This window comes from Macrobrachium nipponense, chromosome 38 (assembly GCF_015104395.2).
Source record: "Macrobrachium nipponense isolate FS-2020 chromosome 38, ASM1510439v2, whole genome shotgun sequence".
In the NCBI taxonomy this organism is placed as follows: Eukaryota; Metazoa; Arthropoda; class Malacostraca; order Decapoda; family Palaemonidae; genus Macrobrachium; species Macrobrachium nipponense.
In genome coordinates this window covers 854,769-877,835 of record NC_061098.1, presented here as the reverse complement: position 1 = coordinate 877,835, position 23,067 = coordinate 854,769, and the positions used below count along the sequence as shown (strand labels likewise).

Genomic DNA, 23,067 nt, shown 5'->3' with positions numbered 1-23,067 from the left:
TCATTCATGTTTAAAAAAATAACGAAACTAATGTTACAATATTTTACCCATAAGCTAATAAAAGCATGTTTTAAACGTGTCAAGCAGCGGTGTTTTTCTTTCTGCAGTTCTTGAGTCACTATTGTTTAATGTAGTTTGTAAAATACAGAATCTAAATGTTCTTCGTTTCACTGCCTCCTAGTCTTTGACAGTAACGCAATCTAAGTTCCGTGAAATCTTAAGTAATTTATATAAGGCCTTGATGACTACTGCTTAGAACGGCAAAAATTATTAATGTTTCATTTAGAGATAAGAGTTTAGCAACGTCTGAGCTCTCTGAAGATAATAGTCTCATCAACTTTTTCTCACTTTTCGTTGTATAGATATTGCATTTCATATTTTATGAGTATATATAATATATACGTATATATAAGATATATATATATATATATTATATATATATATATATATATATATATATATCTATATATAATAGGAAGTGCAATACTTAATAGATAAAATGTCAACACAGCTTGATCAGACTATTATTTCCAGAGAGTTTAGACGCTGAAACTCTTATCTGTAAATATAACTATTAATTTTGCCTCTTTAATATATAAATATATAAAAAAAATATATAAAGACGAAACCACAATGAATTTAAAACATAGCACCATAGTTTACTAGTGGCACAGCTTTCTGCCAACCAAACGAATCTTGCTTCGTCACTGCACGTCGATATGGAATGTTGAACTGAACGTACGATCCATCTTTTGCCTTGATAAACTTACTCTGTTTTTTTCCATCTGTCCATCCACCTGTGGTGTGTGCGCATGGTAACACTGCATCCCGGGCTTTAAATAGTTACGCTATGTGCAAGTTTTAGGTAAATAAAAGGATATCTGGGTATACATTTGCAACTGAAAAAGTGTTTTAATAATTTACTGTATGCTAATTACACCGTTAATATTCGAAATAGGACATTATTTAAAGGCCAGGACGCAGTGCTACTATGCGCACACACCACAGGTGGATGGACAAATGGAAAAAAACAGAGTATAGTAGCCCTACCTCTGTCCTCTCTTGAACGTCCTAGAATTTGAGCAAGAACTCGATGCAGAGGCGGGAAATAAGATAAAAAAAAAAGTTTCAAACCTGACACGTTTTTTTTTAAAAAGAAGGAAGTCTTTTAAAAACCCGGCAAGAACTTTTTTAAAAAGAACGAAAAGTCTACCGCGAACTTTTTTTAAAAGAAGGAAGTTCTTTTAAAAACCAGCAAGAACTTTTAAAAAGAAGGAAGTCTACCGGCCAAAGAACTTTTAAAAAGAAGGAAGCTTTACCAGCAGGGAACTTTTAAAAGAAGAATTTTTCTACCAAGCAAGAACTTTTTAAAAAGAAGGCAGTTTTCTACCCAGCAAAGAAACCTTTTAAAAGAAGGGAAGTCTAACCGGCCAAGAACTTTTTACAAAGGAAGGAAGTCTATTTTCTAACCGCAAGAACTTTTTAAAAAGAGGGAAGTCTACTGTTTTGAAAGAAGGCTTTTTTAAAAAAGAAGGAAGTTCTTTTTAAAAACCAGCAATTTAAAAACTTTTTAAAAGGAAAGAAGTTCTAACTTTTTCGGCAAACAAAAAGAATCCTTTTAAAAATTTTAAAAAGAAGGAAGTCCTATGGCAAGAACTTTTTAAAAAGAAGGAAGTTCTACCAACAAAAAAGAACTTTTAAAAAGGAAGGGAAGTCTACTTTTAAAAAACTTACAACTTTTTTGGCAGGAAGAAAGAAACTGGTTTTAAAAGAAGGAAGTCTAACCAAGCAAAAAGAACTTTTAAAAAGGAAGGAAGTCTAACCGGCAAGAACTTTTGAACAAGGGGAAGTCCTAACTTTGCAAGGAAGAACTTTTTAAAAAGAAGGAAGTCTAACCAAAAACCGCAAGAACTTTTGAAAAGGAAGGGAAGGTTTTCTACCTTTTGTCAATTTTTAAAACTTTATTTAAAAAGAAGGAAGTCTCTTTTTAAAAACCTCAAGGAACCTTTTTGAAAGGAAGGGAAGGTTTCTATAAAAACTGGCAAGAACCTTTTTAAAAAGAAGGAAGTTCTACTGGCAAGAATTTTTAAAAAAACCTTTTTAAAAAGGGAAGGAAAGTCTACAAGCAAAAGAACTTTTAAAAGGAAGGAAGTCTATTTTCCGGCAAGAATTTTTAAAAAAGAAGGAAGTCCTAACTTTTAAGGCAAGAACTTTTAAAAAGAGGGGAAGTCTAAGGTCCCTTTTTAAAAACTGGCAAGAACTTTTTGTTTAAAAGGAAGGAAGTCACTGGCAAGAACTTTTTTAAAAAGAAGGAAGGTTTTTAAAAACTTTTTCCAGCCAAGAACTTTTTAAAAAAGAAGGGAAGGCTAATCGGCAAGAACTTTGAACAAAGGAAGGGAAGTCTTACCTTTTGGCAAGGAACTTTTAAAAAGAAGGAAGTCTAACCAAGCAAAAAGAACTTTTAAAAAGGTTTAAAAAAGGGAAGGTCTCTGGCAAAGAACTTTTTAAAAAGTGGAAGTTTTCTGAATTTTCGGCAAAACTTTTTAAAAAGAAGGAAGTCTACTGGGCAAGAACTTTTTAAAAAGGAAAGAAGTCTACTGGCAAGAAACTTTTAAAAAAAAGGAAGGTCCTCTGGTTTTTCAAGGAAACAAAATTTTTAAAAAGAAGGAAAGTCTATTTTTGGCGAAGAACTTTTTAAAAAGAAGGAAGTCTAATTGGCAAGAACCTTTTAAAACAGGAAAGGAAGCGGTTCTTACTGGCAAGAACTTTTAAAAAGAAGGAAGTTCTTAATGGCAAAAAGAAACTTTTAAAAGAAGGAAAGTCTAACCTGGCAACGAACTTTTTAAAAAAGGAAGGAAGTTAATGGCAAGCTTTTAAAAAGAAGGAGTCTAACCCAGCAGAAATTTTTTAAAAAGAAAGGAAGTCTACACAGCAAGAACTTTACAAAGAAGAGTCTAACAACAAGAACTTTTAAAAGAAGGAAGTCTACTGGCAAGAACTTTTAAAAAGAAGAAGTCTACAGCAAAACGTTTAAAAAGAAGGAAGTCTACCGCAAGAAACTTTTAAAAGAGGAAGCTACCGGCAAGAACTTTTAAAAAGAAGGAAGTCTATGCAAGAAACTTTTTAAAAAGAAGGAAGTCTACCCTTTGCCCACGAACCTTTAAAAAGAAGGAAGGTCTACGGCAAGAACTTTTAAAAAAGAACGGGAAGTTTCTACTGGCAAAAAAGAACTTTTTAAAAAGAGGAAGTCTTTAAAACCAACAAAAAGAAAACTTTTTAAAAAGAAGGGAAGTCTCCAGCAAGGAAACTAAAAAGAAGGAAGGCTATGCAAGAACTTTTAAAAAAGAAGGAAGTCTACGGCAAAGAACTTTTTACAAACCAGAACGAAACTACTGGCAAGAACTTTTAAAAAGAAGGAAGTCTACCAACAAGAACTTTTAAAAGGAAGGAAGTCTACTGGCAAGAACTTTTAAAAAGAAGGAAGTCTACCAACAAGAACTTTTAAAAAAGGAAGGGAAGTTCTACCAACCAAAGAACTTTAAAAAGAAGGAAGTCTACTGGCAAGAACTTTAAAAAGAAGGAAGTCTACTGGCAAGAACTTTTAAAAAGAAGGAAGTCTACCAGCAAGAACTTTTAAAAAGAAGGAAGTCTACCAACAAGAACTTTTAAAAAGAAGAAGTTACAAGCAAAAAAGAAACTAAAAGGAAGGAAGGTCTTTAAAAACCAACAAGAACTTTTAAAAAGAAGGAAGTCTAACCCGCAAAAGGAAATTTTTTAAAAAGGAAGGAAAGTCTACTGGCAAGAACTTTAAAAGGAAGGAAAAGGTCTTACACAAGAACTTTTAAAAAGAAGGAAGTCTACCAACAAGAACTTTTAAAAGGAAGGAAGTCTACTGGCAAGAACTTTTAAAAAGAAGGAAGTCTACCAACAAGAACTTTTAAAAAGGAAGGAAGGTACCTGGCAAGAACTTTTTAAAACGAGGAAGTCTACCTCGCAAGAACCTTTTAAAAGAAAGGAAGTTTTCTAAAAACTGCAAGGAACTTTTACAAAGAAGGAAGGGCTACTGCAAGAACCTTTAAAAGAAGGAAGTCCTCCTTGCAAGAAACTTTTTTAAAAAGAAGGAAAGTTCATACCAGCAAGAAACTTTAAAAAGGAAGGAAGTCTAACTGGCAAGAAACTTTTAAAAAGAAGGAAGTTCTAAACAACAAGGAACTTTTAAAAAGGAAGAAGTCTACAAACAAGAACTTTTAAAAGAAGGAAGTTCTACTGGCACGAACTTTAAAAAGAAGGACGTTTAAAAATGGCAAGGAAATTTTAAAAAGAAGAAAGTCTCCAGCCAAGAACTTTTTAAAAGAAGGAAGATCTTTAAAACCAAACCAGAACATCTTTTTAAAAAGGAAAGAAGGAAGTTATACCAAGCAAGAACTTTTAAAAGAAGGAAGGTATACCAACAAGAACTTTTAAAAAGAAGGAAGTCTAACCAAGCAAGAACTTTTTAAAAAGAAGGAAGTTGCTTGGCAAAAACGGAACTTTGGAAAAAAAGAAGGAAGTCTACACAAGAACTTTTAAAAAGGGAAGAAGTCTAACCACAAGAACTTTTAAAAAGAAGGAAGTCTACTCGGCAAGAACTTTTAAAAAGAAGGAAAGTAAAATACCGGAACAAGGAACTTTTAAAAAGAAGGAACGTTTCCTAACTGGCAAGAACTTTTAAAAAGAAGGACGTTTTCTAAAAACCAGCAAGGAACTTTTAAAAAGAAGGAAGTCTACCAACAAGAACTTTTAAAAGGAAGGAAGTCTACTGGCAAGAACTTTTAAAAAGAAGGAAGTCTACTGGCAAGAACTTTTAAAAGGAGGAAAGTTCTAAAAGCAAGAACTTTTAAAAGAAAGGAAGGTAATACAAAACAAGAACTTTTAAAAGAAGTAAGTCTACCAACAAAGAACCTTTTAAAAGGAAGGAAGTCTACTGGCAAGAACTTTCAAAAGAACTTTTAAAAAGAAGGAAGTATACTGGACCAAGAACTTTTAAAAGGAAGGAAGTTCTTTTAAAAAACTGGCAAGGAATTAAAAGAAGGGGAAGTCTTACCAGCAAGAAACTTTTAAAAAGAAGGAAGTCACTGCAAGAACTTTGAAAAGAAGGAAGTTACCAACAAGAACTTTTAAAAGGAAGGAAGTCTACTGGCAAGAACTTTTAAAAAGAAGGAAGTCTACCAACAAGAACTTTTAAAAAGAAGGAAGTCTACCAGCAAGAACTTTTAAAAAGAAGGAAGTCTACAACAAGAATTTTAAAAGAAGGAAGTCTATGGCAAGAACTTTTAAAAGAAGAAGTCATACCAGCAAGAACTTTTTAAAAAGATAGGAAGTATACAGCAAGAACTTTTAACAAGTAGGGAAGTCTACTGGCAAGAAACTTTTAAAAAGAAGGAAGTCTACTGTCAAGAACTTTTACAAAAGAAGGAAAGTCTACAGCAAGAACTTTTAAAAAGAATGGACGTCTACCACAAGACTTGTACAAAAAAAGGGAAGGAAGTCTACTGTCAAGACTTTTAAAAAGAAGGAAGTCTATACTTGGCAAGAACTTTTAAAAAGGAGGAAGTCTACCAGCAGAACTTTTAAAAGAGGAAGTCTACCACAAGAACTTGTAAAAAGACGGAAGTCTACCACATAACTTTTAAAAGGAAGGAAGTCCTACTGCACGAACTTTTAAAAACAAAAAAAAAGAGGAAGTCTACTGCAAGAACTTTTTAAAAGGAAGGAAGTCTACTGGCTAAACTTTTAAAATACGAGGAAGTCTACCAGCAAGAACTTTTAAAAAGAAGGAATCTACTTGCAAGACCTTTTGAAACGAAGGAAGTCTTACCAACAGAACTTTAAAAAAGGAAGAATCTTTCTGGCAAGAACTTTTTAAAAAGAAGGACAGTCTACCGGCAAGACTTTTAAAAAGAAGGAAGGTCTACCGGCAAGAAAACTTTTAAAAAGAAGGAAGTCTACCAGCCCAAGAAACTTTAAAAAGAAGGAAGTCTATGGCAAGAAACTTTAAAAAGAAGGAGTCTACTGGCAAGAACTTTTAAAAAAGAAGGAAGGTATACTCAGCAAGAACTTTTAAAAAGAAGGAAGTCTACCGGCAAGAACTTTTAAAAGGAAGGAAGTTCTATGGCAAGAACTTTTAAAAAGAAGGAAGTCTACTGGCAAGAACTTTTAAAAAGAAGGAAGTCTACCGGCAAGAACTTTTAAAAAGAAGGAAGTCTACTGGCAAGAACTTTTAAAAACGAAAGGGAAGTTACCAACAAGGAACTTTAAAAAGAAGACGTCTACCAGCAAGAACTTTAAAAAAGAAGGAAGTCTACTGGCAAGAATTTTAAAAGACAGGAGTGTACCGGCACGAACTTTAAAAAGAAGGAAGTTCTACTGGCAAGAACTTTTAAAAAGAAGTAAGTCTAACCAGCAAGGAACTTAAAAAGAAGGAGTCTACTGGCAAAGAACTTAAAAAGAAGGAAGTCTAACAACAAGAAACTTTAAAAGAAGAACGGAAGTCTACCAACAAGAACTTTTAAAAAGAAAGTAAGTCTACTGCAAGAACTTTAAAAAAAGAAGGAAAGTTACTGGCAATAAACTTTTTAAAAAGAAGAAGACTACCAGCAAGAATTTTAAAAGAAGGAAGTTCTACCAACAAGAACTTTTAAAAAGAAGGAAGTCTACCAGCAAGAACTTTTAAAAAGAAGGAAGTCTACCAACAAGAACTTTTAAAAAGAAGGAAGTCTACCAGCAAGAACTTTTAAAAAGAAGGAAGTCTACTGGCAATCAACCTTTTTTTTTGTGAAAAGGAAGGTCTAACCAACATAGGTCTTTAAAAGGACCGGAAGTTCTAACCAACAAGAAACTTTTAAAAGAAGGAAGTCTACTGGCAAGAACTTTTAAAAAGAAGGAAGTCTACCGGCAAGAACTTTTAAAAAGAAGGAAGTCTACCTGGCAAGAACTTTTAAAAAGAAAGGAAGTTCTCCAAGCAAGAACTTTTAAAAAGAAAGGAAGTCCTACCAAACAAGAACTTTAAAAAGAAGGAAGTCTTTTTAAAAACTGGCAAGAACTTTTAAAAAGAAGGAAGTCTACTGGCAAGAACTTTTAAAAAGGAGGAAGTCTACCAGCAAGAACTTTTAAAAAGGAAGGAAGTCTACAACAAGAACTTTTAAAAGAAAAGGAAGGAAGATCTACAACAAGAACTTTTAAAAGGAAGGAAGTCTTTTTAAACTGGCAAGGAACTTTTAAAAAGGAAGGAAGTCTATGCCAAGAAACTTTTAAAGGAAGGAAGTCTTTTAAAAAACTGGCAAGAACCTTTAAAGAAGAGGAAGTCACCAGCAAGAAACTTTTAAAAAAGAAGGAAGTCTACTGGCAAGAACTTTTAAAAAGAAGGAAGTCTACCAACAAGAACTTTTAAAAAGAAGGAAGTCTACTGGCAAGAACTTTTAAAAAGAAGGAAGTCTACCAGCAAGAACTTTTAAAAAGAAGGAAGTCTACGGCAGAACAAAAAGAACTTTTAAAAAGAAGGAAGTCTACCGGCAAGAACTTTTAAAAAGAAGGAAGTCTACCGGCAAGAACTTTTAAAAAGAAGGAAGTCTACCAGCAAGAACTTTTAAAAGGAAGGAAGTCTACTGGCAAGAACTTTTAAAAAGAAGGAAGTCTACCACAAAGATTTTAAAAAGAAGGAAGTCTACTGGCAAGGGAAACTTTATGAAAAGAAGGAAGTCTACCAACAAGAAACTTAAAAGAAGGAAGTCTACTGCAAGAACTTTTAAAAAGAAGGGAAGTCTACCTTTTAAAAACAAGAATTTTAAAAAAAGGAAAAGTTATCTACCCAGCAAGAACTTTTTAAAAGGGCAGAATCTACTGGCAAGAACTTTTAAAAGAAAAGTAAGGAAGTCTACCAACAAGAACAATTTTAAAAAGGAAGGAAGTCTACTGGGCAAGGAAAAAAAACAAAAGAAGAAGTCTACCAAACAAGAACTTTTAAAAAGAGGAGTCTACTGCAGAAACTTTTAAAAAAGAAGGAAGTCTACCAACAAGAACTTTTAAAAAGAAGGAAGTCTACTGGCAAGAACTTTTAAAAAGAAGGAAGTCTACCAACAAGAACTTTTAAAAAGAAGGAAGTCTACCAACAAGAACTTTTAAAAAGAAGGAAGAACAACTTTTGGAAAAACTTAAAAGCGAAACGGAAGTCTACAACCAACAAGAACTTTTAAAACAAAAGAAGGAAGCTACTGGCAAGAACTTTTGAAAAGAAAGGATCTAACCAGCATAGAACTTTTAAAAAAAAAAGGAAGGAAGTCTACAACAAACCACTTTAGTCTTACAAAAAGAACCGGAACTAAAAGAAGGAAGTCACAAAAATTTTAGAAGGAAATCTACCAAGAACTTTTAAAAGAAGGAAGTCTATGGCCACAAGAACTTTTAAAAAAGAAGCAAGTCCTACAACAAGAACTTTTAAAAATTAAAAAGAAGGAAGTCCTACCACGGCAAGAACTTTTAAAAAGAAGGAAGTCTCCACAAGAACTTTTTTAAAAAAAAGAAGTCACCGGCAAGAACTTTAAAGGAAGGAAGTCTACTGGCAAGAACTTTAAAAAAGGAAGGATCCACTGCAAGGAAATATAACCTTTTTGTTTTAAAAAGAAGGAAGTCTAAACCTAGCAAGAACTTTTAAAAAACAAAGAAGGAAGTCTACCAACAAAGTAAACTTTTTAAAAAGAAGGAGTCTACTGCAAGAACTTTTAAAAAGAAGGAAGTCTAACAAACCAAGAAACTTTTAAAAAGAAGGAAGTCTACTGCAAGAACTTTAAAAAGAAGAAGTCTACAAGCAAGAAACTTTAAAAAAGAAGAAGTCTACCTGCAAGAACTTTAAAAGAAGAATCTACCAACAAGAAAACTTTTTAAAAGAAGGAAGTCTACTGCAAAGAAAACTTTTTTAAAAGAAGGAAGTCTACCACAAGAAACTTTTAAAAAAGAAGGAAGTCTCCAAACAAAACTTTAAAAAGAAGGAAGTCTACCAACAAGAACTTTTAAAAAGAAGGAAGTCTACTGGCAAGAACTTTTAAAAAGAAGGAAGTCTACTGGCAAGAACTTTTAAAAAGAAGGAAGTCTACTGGCAAGAACTTTTAAAAAGAAGGAAGTCTACCAACAAGAACTTTTAAAAAGAAGGAAGTCTACTGGCAAGAACTTTTAAAAAGAAGGAAGTCTACCACAAAAGAACTTTAAAAAAAGAAAGGAATCTACCAAACAAAAAAAGGGTTAAGACTTTAAAAAGAAGGAAGTCTACCAACAAGAAACTTTTAAAAAGAAGGAAGTCTACCAAAGAACCTTTAAGTACTTTAAAAAAAACAAGAAGAAGTCTACAACAAGAACTTTTTTAAAAAGAAGGAAGTCTGACCAACAAGAACTTTTAAAAGAAGAAAGTCTACTGGCAAAACAAAAAAGAACACTTTTTAAAAAGAAGGAAGTCTACCTAGGAACTAAAAAAGAAGAAGTCTTACAACAAGAACTTTTAAAAAAGAAAGAAGGTCTACTGGCAAAAGAACTTTTCTTTAAAAAGAAGGAAGTCTATGGCCAACAATTTTTAAGAAAACCTTTTAAAAAGAACGGAAGTCTACAACAAGAACTTTTAAAAAAGAAGAAGTCTACAGCAAGTACTTTTAAAATTTAAGAAGAAGTCTACCAACAAGTACTTTAAAAAAGAAGGAAAGTCTACCACAAGTAAACTTTTAAAAAAAGAAGGAAGTCTACCAACAAGAACTTTTAAAAAGAAGGAAGTCTACCAACAAGAACTTTTAAAAAGAAGGAAGTCTATGGCAAAAACTTTTAAAAGACGGAAGTCTACCAGCAAGAACTTTAAAAAAGACAGGAAGTTCCCAGCAAGAACTTTTTAAAAAGAAGACGTCTACCCGCAAGATCTTTAAAGAAGGAAGTCTACTGGCAAGAACTTTTAAAAAGAAGGAAGTCTACCAGCAAGAACTTTTAAAAAGAAGGAAGTCTACTGGCAAGAACTTTTAAAAAGAAGGAAGTCTACCAGCAAGAACTTTTAAAAAGAAGGAAGTCTACCAGCAAGAACTTTTGAAAAGAAGGAAGTCTACCAGCAAGAACTTTTAAAAAAAGGAAGTTATGGCCAAGACCTTTTTAAAGAAGGAAGTCTACCAGCAAGAAACTTTTTAAAAGAAGGAAGTCTACCAGCCAAGAACTTTTTAAAAAAAAAGGAAGTCTACTGCCCCCAAGAACTTTTTAAAAAGAATGAAGTCTACCAGCCACAGTAACTTTTAAAAAGAAGGCAGTCTACCAACAAGAACTTTTTTTAAAAGAACGAAGTCTAACCAACAAGAACATTTTAAAAAGAAGGAAGTCCTACCAAGCAAGTAACTTTTTAAAAGAAGGAAGTTCTACCAACAATAACTTTTAAAAAGGGCCTAAGTCTTTTAAAAACCAACAAGAACTTTTAAAAAGGAAGGATTCCCTACCACAAGAACTTTTAAAAAGAAGGAAGTCTACCAGCAAGAACTTTTAAAAAGAAGGAAGTCTACCAACAAGAACTTTTAAAAAGAAGGAAGTCTACTGGCAAGAACTTTTAAAAAGAAGGAAGTCTACCAACAAGAACTTTTAAAAAAGGAAGTTCTACCGGCAACAAGAACTTTTAATAAAGGAAGGAATTCCTTTTTAAAACCAGCAAGAACTTTTAAAAAGAAGGAAGTCTACCAACAAGAACTTTTAAAAAGAAGGAAGTCTACCAACAAGAACTTTTAAAAAGAAGGAAGTCTACTGGCTAAGAACTTTTTAAAAAGAAGGTGAAAGTCTAACCTACAACAAGAACTTTTGTTAAAAAGAAGAAGGAAGTCTACCCTAACAAGAACTTTTGTAAAAAGCAATGGAATGTCTACCAACAAGAACTTTTAAAAAGAAGGAAGTCTACCAGCAAGAACTTTTAAAAAGAAGGAAGTCTACTGGCAAGAACTTTTAAAAAGAAGGAAGTCTACCAACAAGAACTTTTAAAAAGAAGGAAGTCATCTGAGTTTACCGAAAAAAGAATTTTCAAATAAATTTCACTCGGCTCTTCTTGAGGGAAGACTAACTCCCCGAGGCCTGAGCTCGGCTACCCTCGACTGTGCTGAGCTCAGCAGACGCCATATGAGATGAGCTGTCAAAGCGGGGTGATACATAAATTCTACTCGCTGATTCTACAACTCTTTGATCACCTGAATGAATGACCGGGTGGGTTTGTACACTCTGTGTGATCGCGCATCGAACGCTCCCTATTTACTGAAAGAGATATTCTGTAACACGAACTTGAAATTTCCTGTTTTTAATTGAAACTTTCAGGTTTGGTGCGTTCTTGCTTTTCTGGGAAATTTCTTTTGTGCAAAGACATAGCATTAGCTAAAGAGATAAGAAGGTTTACTACAAATTAAAAACATAAACCAAGAAATTCATATGTGTGTATGTATATATACATATGGATATGCATATATATATATATATATATGCATCAGAATACAGAATATTCTTCAAGGACATCGCTACATCGTAATTCGCCAAATCCTATGATAAAAAAAAAAACATTCCGCTATAGACGAAGCACGCTGTTTCTATATACACTGATTCTGTGTGTTGTACAGATAGTGTACAAGCAATGACCACCACGTTTAACGATCAAAACCATAAAACAAAAAAAATGTAAAGCAACATAATGTAATTCATCTTACGTAATGCAAAGCAACATAATGTAATTCATCTTACTTAATGCAAAGCAACATAATGTAATTCATCTTACTTAATGCAAAGCAACATAATGTAATTCACTTAAATAATATAAATCAACATAATCTAATTCATATAAATATTGCAAAACAACATGATGTAATTTATATTCAAGCAATAGCAACGTTGCTTAGATGCGACTGTTATATTCTACCTTGTTTGTACATTATTCAATAAATCAATCAATGACAGATTAACAGCAACCATAACAAGGATTCAATCAAATATAAAAACCCTAAGCTAAGAATGTTAATAACAATAAAATTTATAACCTTTACTGTACAACTAAGTAACAGCAAAAAAAAAAAAAAAAAACACACAAACAAAACAAACATGTTTTTACAGCCATTACAAAAATTATACCAAAACAAACAAACAGTTTTTACAACCATTACAAAAACTATACCAAAACAAACAAACTAAGCATACATGTTTTACCAGCCATTACAAAATCTATACCATACCAAACAAACAAAACAAACAGTTTTTACAGCCATTACATAAACTATACCAAACCAAACAAACAAAACAAACAGTTTTTACAGCCATTACATAAACTATACCAAACCAAACAAACAAAACAAACAGTTTTTAGAGCCATTACATAAACTATACCAAACCAACCCTAAAAAGACAAACCGTTTTGACAGCCATCACATAAACTATACCAAACCAAACAAACAGTTTTTACAGCCATTACATAAACTATACCAAACCAAACAAACAAAACAAAACAAAACACACAGTTTTACAGCCAATACATAAACTATACCAAACCAAACCTAAAAAAAACAATCAGTTTTGACAGTCATTCCATAAAACTATACCAAACCAAACAAACACTCTTTACAGCCAATACATAAACAATACCAAACCAAACCTAAAAAAACAGTTTTGACAGTCATTACATAAAACTATATCAAACCAAACAAACATTTTTGACAGCCATTACAAAAACTATACCATGCCAGTGAACATGAAAATGAATGGAAATGCAAGTAGACAAATAGAAACGCCACGAAACTCCCTATAGCATATGGACCGTTTTCTTCTACAATTAACGAGAACCCTCCCCAAAAATGAATAGCATATTATGATATATATATATTATAGATATATTTTAAATATATATATATACATATATATATATATAGATATATATAGAATATATATATATATATATATATACTATATCATTATAATAAAAATATATATATGTTCATTTTATGAAATGGAATCAAGTGTAGAGTGTATTCGACAATGGAGTGTTGAAATTAATTATTCATTGTCAGAAGACGAGGTTTATAAGAAAAATAATTATTGATTGGCTGATAAAGAGTTTGCATGACAGAGAGAGAGAGAGAGAGAGAGAGAGAGAGAGAGAGTATAGCATGTTACAATTTAAAGAAAAAACGAAATATACTGATGAGAGAGTGAGAGAGAAAGAGGGGAGAGTGTTATTTTATAACTGAGAAATTCTCTGAGAGAGAGAGAGAGAGAGAGAGATGCAGTCAGGTAGCTGGGTGGAAAAAGAAAATAAGTTCCTTGGGAGATACGTCATCACAATGGTACGAAATAAACACTTGTATAGTCTTAAGAATGCTTCAAGAGCCCTTTCGAGGATACGTCATTAGTCATTGGCCAGGAACAGACAATATTGGCACTTGGCCTGAGGCAAGGGAGACAGGTGTCAGGTTGGCCGAGTGGTCTAAGGCGCCAGATTTAAGCTCTGGTACTCGTGAGAGTGCGTGGGTTCGAACCCCACACCTGACAGAATTAAGTGTTTTTTTCACTTGTTTTTCGATGGCACTCGTTGGTGTAGGGCTCGAACACGGTATCTGGCAAAACCGAATTCAGTTCTTCTCTTTGTATCAAGTCCTGAAACACCTCAAAGTCCAGAACCTCTGTTTATATATCCAATTCTGTTTAAAGTTCTGAAACCCTTCGAAAGTCCCAGAAACCCATCAAGTCCAGAAACCTCGTTTATATCCAGTTTCTGTTTATATCAAGTTCTGAAACCCATCAAAGCCCAGAAACCCATCAAAGTCCAGTAAAACCTCTGGTTTATATCCAGGTTCGGTTTTGAATATTCCAAGTTTTCCTGAAAACCCCATCCAAAGTCCAGAAACCCATCAAAGTCCAGAAACCTCTGTTTATATCCAGTTCTGTTTATATCAAGTTCTGAAACCCATCAAAGTCCAGAAACCTCTGTTTATATCCAGTTCTGTTTATATCAAGTTCTGAAACCCATCCAAAGTCCATGTTTCTGACAAGACCATTTAGAGCATTTGTGTGGTCATTTATACCCGCATAAAGCTAATGCTTTGGAGGGATGTTTTAAAATGCAAAGGAACTAATGATCCTTCACGTTGGTCCACTACATAACAGGGAACACTAGAACATTATGTACAACTACAGGAATCAACCTTTCCTAAATCTTTGCCAAAATGTATAGTCACTGTGAAGATATGACTATGTCAGATCCATGAATGACAACTTCACTGCCATCAGAGGAGCATGAGAGGCAAGAAAAAGAATCTCATAGACACCCTGAAACCTAATTCAGTCTTCCACTCGATAATCAAGGCCAGGAAAGACAGCCCTTCCTTTTCCTGACACCCTCACCTAAAGTAAACAAGCCTAGTATGCCAAATCCAACAGAACAAAAGTTCAAAATGCGTGTTGCTGCCTTACTTCAAAGGCAGAGTGCTCAGATTCGCAGAAAAGGTTCATCATAGGTGTCCACACACACACACACACACACACACACAAAACTTCTCTTACTGCAGTAACTGGAAAGCTAACCACACACAACTGGAACCTGTCAGGCAGATGTGGACATATATAATATTTCCATGCAACATGCTAGAATATATACGGAAGAAAACGGAGGGGTTCCACATATAAACCCAAAACTTACTACTCGGAAAATCCATTACTGAAAGATAAGGCGAGTTTATCAGTACATGATTTAATATCTCATATAAGATTACTGATAAAGAGGTTAAGCTACTAAACACACACTCGTTCACCAACGACCAGGTTTTCTAAGAGACTCCACCTTTATCTGAAAATATGAAAAACGTCACAGATTAAGCAAAAGCAGTGGAGTGAAAACCCATACCTAGAAATATTTGTATATTTCGTCTTTCTTATTGACTACTGAAACAAGTATTGAAGATTTTACACAATTTCTGCCTACTTTCCTGACAAAAAAATTAAATTTTTTTTTTATGAAGTTTCAAGAATGTAATGCCATCGGGGAGACATTTCTATCAATTATATTCTATTCCGAATGTCAAGTCTTCATTATAAATACTGCTAGCAAATATTTTTCACTGCAAACAGAAAAGTTTATTTTTCGTAAACTTTTCTGATTTGTCTCATTAACAAAAAATAAATACATAAACAAATAAAAGTTTCAAATCAAAGCGCACGTGGAATTCACGAAAGGCCAAGGTCGCTAATTCATACAAATTCCAGGAATGAAACTGAGCATTATATAAAAGTGGACATGATTTGTTCACATCCTAGTTTCTTCTATATCAATTCACATTGCTAACAATCATCCTACGGAATTTAAACTTATATAGTTGGGTATCTTAATATCTAATATCAATTTGAACAAACAAGGCGTGATCCAGCCTCCAGCTTACACGGGACGCTTGCCAGATTTTCCCCTCATGCGTAAGTTGTAAGCATTATATTCTTAATGTAAATTAAAATGTGCTAAAATCTAAGGTCAAATAGAGCCTTGTTTCTCCAACGAAAATTAAAATAAATAAGTTATATTTTGTTAAAATAATTTTTTTCTGCATTGTTTAACATGCACACTATTTACTTTTAACATTTTCATTCTAATAAATATATCCTAAATATCCAATCCTAAAATTTTGGTACCTTTAATCAATGCAAAAAACCTCTTTAAGACCTTTTTTAGTCTTTGCTACCCCCTCCCCCCAGCCCAGAACAACAAGAAGATTATTCATAAACCATGTAATAAACACATGTAGGCAACTTATCACATGCACATCACAAATATGTTAAAAACAAGTCAAGAGACTTACTGGTAACCCTAACCAGTACATGACACGATTACCCAGCATTTGCCATAAGTTCGTCCTCAAATTCCTGTCGCTGACTTGTTTCAACATGTCTGAGATATGTATGTGATGTTTCCAACTTGTTTAAGACACACACACTTGGTTTTACTGTCGCTGACTTGTTTTCAACTTGTCTGAGATATGTATATGATACATTTCCAACTTGTTTATGACACAAACTTGGTCTTACTGTCGCTGACTTTTTTCAACATGTCTGAGATATGCATGTGATATGTTTCCAACTGTTTGTGACACAACCTTTGTCTTCCTTGGAGAGAACAGACGTCTTATCTGGTTGAATAAGAAGCAGCAGCGCTGGTTTTTAAGTACAACAGAAGAGAAAGTTGGGTTTATCGTTTAACCTGTGACCTTAAACCTTAAACCTCACTCTTATCGAGTCTGGATACTTGTCAGCGATATCGAGATAACAGATTGCCACTGATATCAGGCTGTCAAGATTAGTGAATACAAAATTATTCTTTTTATATATTGCAGGCTGGTGCAGTTCAAATGATTATATTTTTCAACTGCTAATTGGACTGAATTGAATATAGAATTTACAATTATTCATTCTATATTGCAGGCTGGCGCACTTCAAATGATCATATTTTTCCACTGCTTACTGAACTGAATATAGAATTTACGCCAAAGGCTAAGCACTGGTACCTATGAGGTCATTCAGCACTGTAGCAGACATTGACAGTAAGGTTTGAAAGGTGCAACAGAAGGAAAACCTCAAAGCAGTCGCACTATAAATCAATTGTTAGGAGAGGGTGGAAAGTAAGATGGAAGAAAGAGAATATGAAAGGAGGTACAGTAAAAGAAACGAAAGGGGGGTGCAGGTTGGGGGGCCGATGGCAAGCTGCAAAGAACCTTAAGTAATGCCTACAGTGCACCTCGTCACTACCCTCCTACGGGGTCATGAACAGCGAGCAGCTATCGACATGAGAAAGAAAAGGAATTTTCAGCTCACTTTGGGATGATATAAATATTCCCCCAAGGATCACTGCATCCCAATCTGTTGGTCGATGTGTGTGTGTGTGTGTGTGTGTGTGTGTATATATATATATATATATTATATATATATATATATATATATATATATATAGATATAATGCAAATTTGCAGATTCTCGCAACACTTTCCAGCAATGCAAAACATGGGCCACAGGGCATCTTATTCAAATCAATGGGCTGGATGCCACTGAATAGTCTATTGATATAAAAATTACCCATCGAGAGATGTAATATTTCAGGGTCTCCATAATCTGTAATGGACATAAGATTTAAAGTGGAGACACATCTTTCTAACGATCCTTTACGATCCTGAATCGATGGCACAGCCGGGAATCAAGATTTTGATTGGCTGATCATCCACCGGCATTCAGGGATAAATATGGGTCCTTCTAACAGTACGTCAATTGAAGGCTATATGTCCTAGTTGTGGGGACTTCGGAATACGGGTCCTCACCAGGAGGATTGTTGCCATCCAAAGTTTTCAGATTTAAGCTGAACTTCTCCAAGATAAGACTTTTTTTTTTCTTTACTTTCCACTTCATTTTCATATGAGTCTGATTTGTTCATAGTTAGCCTATCTGTATGTTCCATTTTATTCAATAACATTATTATTATCTAAAATTATCATAATTGTATGAGGTGACTTTTTGGTAACCAAGAACTGTATGACACTGCGTTATGAACTAAGTTTATGACACTGCGTTGCGACATAAGTTGTGACCTAAGTTTATGACACTGCGTTTTGACCTTAGTTTATGACACTGCGTTGTGACCTAAGTTTATGACACTGCGTTGTGACATAAGTTGTGACCTAAGTTTATGACACTACATTGTGACCTAAATTTATGACACTGCCTTTTGACACAAGTTTATGAGACTGCGTTGTGACCTAAGTTCATGACACTGCATTGTGACCTACGTTTATGACACTACGTTATGACATAAGTTTATCACACTGCGTTGTGACCTAAGTTTTTTAAGGACCAGCTAAGCCAGCAGGCCATAGCTAAGCATCCTGATCACAATAACAAAAGACTGAAGCCTTCACAAACTTACTTCAGGTGATGGTAACAAACGCAGGTGTATAATTTCTGCAAGTTGCCGCATCTCTGCACTCAATTAACCTCTTTCCTGTACTATGAAAGTTAGGGCATCACCGCAGGAACCCGTAAAGTCTTGTTCAGTACGAAATAAATTAATTCATGACTGGCTGTTGTCCCATTTTCCAAAGGCTGTGACAGAGAGAGAGAGAGAGAGAGAGAGAGAGAGAGAGAGTTATTTTCACGTGAAAGCTTCATAATTCTGCGTCCGTTTATGTCTCCTGAAACTGTTGTGACGCCAGATAGCTCACAATCAATCAATCAATCAATGTCTCCTGAAACTGTTTGTGAACAAATGTTCAATGAGCAAAACACCTGAGAGAGAGAGAGAGAGAGAGAGAGAGAGAGAGAGAGAGAGAGAGAGAGAGAGAGCATAACAATGAAATGCGTCATACACACACAATGCAATTTATTCCTTGACGTAAGCATAACCGGTCATGCAAACGGACACAATCTACAGTCGTGAAGGGGTGGGGGTTATAACAAGGGTGTATTAGGGTGAGGGGGGAGGGGGATAGAGGGGATGGAAGAAGAAGGGGGGGGGCCTATAATAAAGCTTAAAAAGGCTCTTATATATCCCCCAGTAATGCGATGCCTCTCGTTCTCTGATGTTTATCCCAGACGTTGAGGAGGGAGTGATTCATGGCACTGGCACTTTCTCTTTCTCTCTCTCTTTCTCTCTCTCTCTCTCTCTTTCTCTCTCTCTCTCTCTCTCTCTCTCTCTCTCTCTTTCTCTCCATCTCTCGTCTCTCTCTCTCTCTCTCTCTCTGGTTATGTTGCTCGTTGAAACATCTGTTCACAAAAGTTTTAGTAGACATGAACGGACACAATTATGAAGCCTTCACGCGAAAATAACTCTCTCTTTCTCTATCTCTCTTTGTAGTAAAAGAGTGCCACACAGACAGACATTGGTGCCAGGCCGCATCCTTATTCTCGGTCTTATTCATTCATGGTGCCACCCAGACAGTGCTATGTCTGTTCAGGCAATGACGTGGTCTGTTTAGGAGATTAGGAGGGGACAGCTACAAAGTCGTCGGACTTTAGCCATCCGGAATGTTCGCGTACGACAGCAGCAACCTTCGTTCGTTCGTGGCTGGTCATAAAACGTCTTTGTTTGTGTCAGGCATCGATATCTATATATATATTAGGTCAGTGTATAAGTGTTTGTTTGCTTTGCATCGGCCATCCGGGAAGTTGATCGTTTTTCTTCTCTCTCTCTCTCTCTCTCTCACTGCCTCTTCTTATCATTCCTTAGTACTTTTTATGTTTTGCTAAGTTGCTCGTAAATATAAATGAATATTTACAACTGGCATAAATCAATGAATATCATTACCTGTTGTTTTAGCATCATTTTAATTCTGTTTATTTTCATCAATATTTTTCTATCGTTAATACAACAAACTTATACGTATATCACACACATATATGTATATATGTGTGTATGGATGTATTCATGTGGCAACACAGACGTTTTTCTGTAGCATCATTCAGCAAAGGGGCAATTTTCACTATAATCCCATGACAGTGGGTTTGCTTCTTGAGAAATCCAAGAAGAAAAAGGGTCACTTATTAATTATACTGTAAATTGAATCTTCAGAAATTTAACGTTTCAGGTAATACGGGTCAGACATATAAGGCTGCAAATAGTTAATTTACTCTGAGAAGTATTTCTTGTATACAGGCGACTCTCCAAGACCAGACGAAATACTTCACCTCCCTGTCAACACAGACAGGCAGGCAGACAGATGATACTCAGACAGACAGATAGATAGGAATTTAGATAGACGTTTACTGACCACAACATACCCAGTTATTAAAAATGACAAGTTCTTGAATACGGTCCAACAGAAGTACATAAAAATGGCCATACTACCCAAACAAGGTTAAGATAAGGTTTGCAAAGGCGTTGGATAATGCTGACAGCAAGTCGAAACATAACCGTGGAATTGCACTCACGACTTCACCGACGGAATAGAAAATGTTTGCGGCTGGTGACAGGAGACCGGATGACGACCGACAGTAATTGCTCTATTCATTCCTGAAACGAGGACTTAATTGTGGTTGCTTTTGTCTATTATTATTATTACTATTCTTCATAAACCTTCTACTTCAACCCTCAACCTTCCTTCTGGCCCCTCTAGATTGCCTCCCCTCCCAGTTTTTGTCAATTTTATTTTTTTAAATCTATCTCCTCAATTGCCAATTTTTCATCCCCGAACTTCCTCACTTCCACATTCTTCCTCCCTTGCTCCCTCCCCCTCTAAAATTACACTGATAATGCCCTGGATTCAAAAAGGGCACGGGGGGGGGGGGGGGGGCACGGGGTGTACAAGCCTCCAGAGGAGGGCTTGAAGGATGATGAGAGGCCCCTTGAGTATATGAAGGTCACATGGAGGAGACCCTGAAGGAGAAGGGGCACCACGAAAGGGCTTCCATGTCTTTATATTTCAAACCTAACTTAGCAACCTGTTCGCGTCAGGTTTCATTCCAGATGTTAGTTACATCTTGCCGCTGCAACGGCACATCAAAATTCCGTGTGATTTTTTTTCTTAATTTGTGGACTTCTCTCTGCAGTATCCTAATTAGCCAAAAGACTTTAACTTCGACTTAGGTTTTCTCAATGACTTTTCTGGGGTACAGTCAGTCACAACATCACCTGGTTTCCCAGTACAGTACGGGTACCATGATAAAACTTTTATGCTTTAGAAAGAATAGTGTATTCAAACTATGCCTTGATGGTACTCGGTCCCACAGCATAAGAGAATACTCTGTAAACTCTACTAAAGAATACTCATATTTGTGAGTGTGTAGTGTAAAAACACTGCCTAAATAGCAACTTCATTCCGTAAGATTCAACAGCTTTCAAATGACACCAAGGTACTATGAGTAGTATTTCCATTATTAACGAGGTTCAGTGATTAAGCAACGCCCAGCAAATCGAGCACATTTCCTACGAGCGATCGTAGTGGGTACGGACTACCATGACAGCCAATAAAACCAGCGCCTCTTTCTTCTAGAAAGTGCCAAGTCGAAGAAGCATCTGCGCCCAAAGTCTTACATAAAGGCGCCAGTGCTCTGCAGGAATCTAGAGTCAGCCTGAGCCGGCCAACCTAAGCAGATGACGTCACTGTTTTCATGTGAGTGCATTCTTCTTCCGGCCATCCAACTTGGCCTGAAGTTCTCGAATATCTTCTTACGCGTGGAAGGTGATATGGCACAGAGCGTATAAGTGACGCGGCGACTGCGCGAGGCCCACCCAAGGAGACAAGGATGCGTAAGTGACGTCCATAGTCACATCCGCATTCCGGCGAAGGATGAAAAGGACTCCATAATACGATAGGACTCCGTAATATAATACTGTATGTAAATGCTGCTGTCTAAAGTTCCCGGCTGCATAAACTTGTTTGGATCAGTTCCGTCAGGGACGAGGCTGTGTTTACTCCCCCAGGGGTGCTGGGGGGGGGGGGGGTAGGGAAGGAGGGGGAGGTGAGGGGAAGGGGGGGTCTAAAGGTGATATCCCTGCTGATGAGTATAGCTCCATCAAATCATCCATTTCTCGAGAGATGATTCTTCCTTCTCATCGCATTAGAATTTTTCCTACTTCATGAGAGGAATTGTTGATTCGTTTTAAACACACACACGGGCCAAGGCCAGCATTTGAATATTCATTAATGTATTCATTCATCTTTTTTTCTTTTTTTTGTATAACAACTGGTCTTCTTGCGCACTTCCTATCACCTTCTGTGACTTGTTTCAAATGTACATTCTTATTATTATTATTATTATTATTATTATTATTATTATTATTATTATTATTAATAATAACAATAATAATAATAATAATAATAAATACTCTTAGTAACATGAGTCTTCAAATATAGAACCAAATGCACAGTTATGTATGGGTACAAATGTATTTCTAAATATATTTGTACTAATGCAAAACTGTGGCTTTGATTCTCGAAAAAAGAATAAAAAATAATAATAGTAAATAAGTAGGTTTCATGAACCTAAGAAAGAGGATATAAATTCTTCCCTTACATGAAAGCTACGGAAATCTCATGCATATAACAAAACGGCAATATATGTGCATATACAGATCGCACGCAAATCAAGCGACTCTCACAAAACATCAAACATAATCGAGAAATACTGGCTTATGAGCCAGAAAATATCAAAGCTACGAAATTCTCTGCTACATGACAAAACTACAATATAGATTTATATACAAATCACCCATAACTCAAGCTAATTCTCGAGAAATACTGGCTTATAAGAGAGAACGAAACCGCTCCCTGTAGAGAGGTGAAAGGTGATGCCGAAGTGTAACCTTAACCCAGCCACCCCCCGCACCCCCCCGCGATTGGGTATTTTCCCGCCCAAAAGTGGCAGGAACCAAGGGTCCCTTTGGAGGAACCATTGACGTCATCGGGACATGTGATACGTTCTTATTGCCCGGAGGTAAAGAGAGAGAGAGAGAGAGAGAGAGAGAGAGAGATAAGATGATGGGATGATTATTATTCAAGTTCTTTCTTCCTTTCCATGGAATTTTATTTATCTTCAGTTTTTTCTTCTTTTCTTTTTTTAACTTTCTTACAGCATGAAATTATATATATATATATATATATATATATATATATATATATATATATATATATATATATATATATATATTATATATATATATATAAAGGTTTTTTGCCACGAAGGAAAAAATGAAAAAGCGAGATAGCCAAGTACTTTCGGTCCTGTTGGGTCAGAACAGGACCGAAAGTACTTGACTATCTCGCTTTTTCATTTTTCCCTTCGTGGCAAAAAAAACCTTTATTTATACATAGCATCACGTTTTATATTCTTCGTGATCAAGTTATTCATAATACATATATGTTATATATATATATATATATATATATATATATATATATATATATATATATATATATATACATATATATATATATATATATATGTATATATATATATATATATATATATATATATATAATGTGTGTGTGTATGCATATTATGTACAATCACACAAAACACACACCCATTTATATATAT

General features: G+C 35.0%; 1 long non-coding RNA gene and 1 other non-coding gene across 2 annotated transcripts in view; one reads left to right on the top strand and one right to left on the bottom strand.

The window, feature by feature from the left end:
• The window catches only part of LOC135209551 (uncharacterized), a 127,532-nt gene that overhangs the window by 71,455 nt on the left and 33,010 nt on the right, over window positions 1-23,067 (bottom strand). The gene's annotated exons all lie outside the window — the stretch shown is intronic.
• On the top strand, window positions 13,474-13,557 carry Trnal-uaa (transfer RNA leucine (anticodon UAA)). The gene has a single exon. It is a non-coding gene; the product is annotated as a tRNA-Leu (tRNA).